This window comes from Sus scrofa, chromosome 1 (genome assembly GCF_000003025.6).
Source record: "Sus scrofa isolate TJ Tabasco breed Duroc chromosome 1, Sscrofa11.1, whole genome shotgun sequence".
Lineage (NCBI taxonomy): Eukaryota > Metazoa > Chordata > Mammalia > Artiodactyla > Suidae > Sus > Sus scrofa.
This window is the reverse complement of record NC_010443.5, coordinates 15,730,196-15,731,779: the sequence shown is the minus strand read 5'-3', so window position 1 is coordinate 15,731,779 and position 1,584 is coordinate 15,730,196. Positions and strand designations below refer to the sequence as shown.

Here is a 1,584-nt window from a genome sequence, read left to right as displayed (position 1 = left end):
ATCAAACGGAAATGTCTCACCATAACTTTTCTAAAAAGGTATTTTCCCCAAATCTATTAATCACAAAGAAACATAAGCTGGGAATGTACAGTTCAAAAAATAAAAATGTAGAAACCAATGAATCATTATGACCAAGATGTTTGGTAAACAGTGGAATTATGAGCTTGGGATCATCAGGAAAAGGCCTTTTTTTTTTTTTTTTTTTGTCTTTTTGTCTTTTTGCCATTTTTTGGGCTGCGTCTGTAACCTATACCACAGCTCACGGCAATGCCAGATCCTTAACCCACTGAGCAAGGCCAGGGATCGAACCCACTGAGCAAGGCCGGGGATTGAACCGGCAACCTCATGGTTCCTAGTTGGATTCGCTAACCACTGAACCACGACGGGAACTCCCAGGAAAAGGCCTTTTAAACAACCCTCTGGACTTCAAAAAATCTCTTCAGGTAGTAGATCTGTCCCAATGTCATGGCAACTAGAACAAGAGCTTCAAAGAAGGACCAAAGGACCACTCTGCTGTTTGTGTTGTCATTGATTGCTCTGTGTATTCTCTCCTGAACTTCCATGTATTCCTGTTCATGCTTTACAACTGTCATTGCCACTGCCAGCTCATTAATCATTTCTTCTAGCTTGTTCTGATCAGCTTCTGTTTCCACGTCTTGTCCTTTGGGGGCCTCCCCAATATCAATGGTGAACATCACTCTTTGGAGTCCTGGTGGACATGCTGTTGCTAAAACAAAACTCACATGTTCCATCCGTGTGAGCAGCAAATGTGTATTTCCCACTGGACTCCTGGTCTCCTTGATAAATTCCTTTATTATCAGGCCCTGCCATCTCCACGTTGATGTCCAGGAAGCCGCCCTCGGCCACCTTGAAGATGAGGCCCATCTTGGTGCCCGAGGTGGCCCCCTCGAAGAATCACTCCTCGGCATGTGCAGTGATGCTGACGAAGTAGCCCAAGGTCGTGGCCAGGAGGGCGGCCAGGTGCACCAGCAACTCAGCGAGTGTCACCATGGTGGGGCTGGGGCCAAAGCCAGGAGCGGGAGTGCAGCCTCCAGAGCCACTGTCGCCGTCGCCACCACCACTGCCTTCTCCAGCACTATTTGATTGATGAGGCACCAGGGCAAAGAAAGAGGAAGTATCCCTCCTGAGGCCACCCAGCCAATAGGGGTGGAGCGGGGGTTCAAACCCAGAGCAGCTGACTACAGTCTGGGCCTGTAACCTGTGCTGTGGACCTTTCCAGGCTGCTTGATTGACAAGGTCAGATTTGTCTGGTATCTGCTGGAAACTCCCTGTTATGGGCTGAATTGTGTCTCTCCTCCAAAATTCGTATGCTGAAGTCCCAACCCCCAGTACCACAAGATGTGACAGTATTTGGAAAGATGGCCTTTTAAAGAGGTGATTAAGTTACACTGAGGCCATTAGAATGGGCCATAATCTAATCTAACTGGTGTGCTCAGAACAAGAGAAACTTTAGATGCACAAAGAGACACCCGAGCGAGTTCCCATTGTGGCTCACAGGTTAAGAAGTGGACTAGTATCCATGAGGAGGCAGGTTCAATCTCTCACCTCGCTCGGTGGGTTAAG

General features: G+C 48.1%; 1 pseudogene; it reads right to left on the bottom strand.

Moving 5' to 3' along the window:
• LOC110256936 lies at nt 400-1,011 on the bottom strand (annotated as a pseudogene).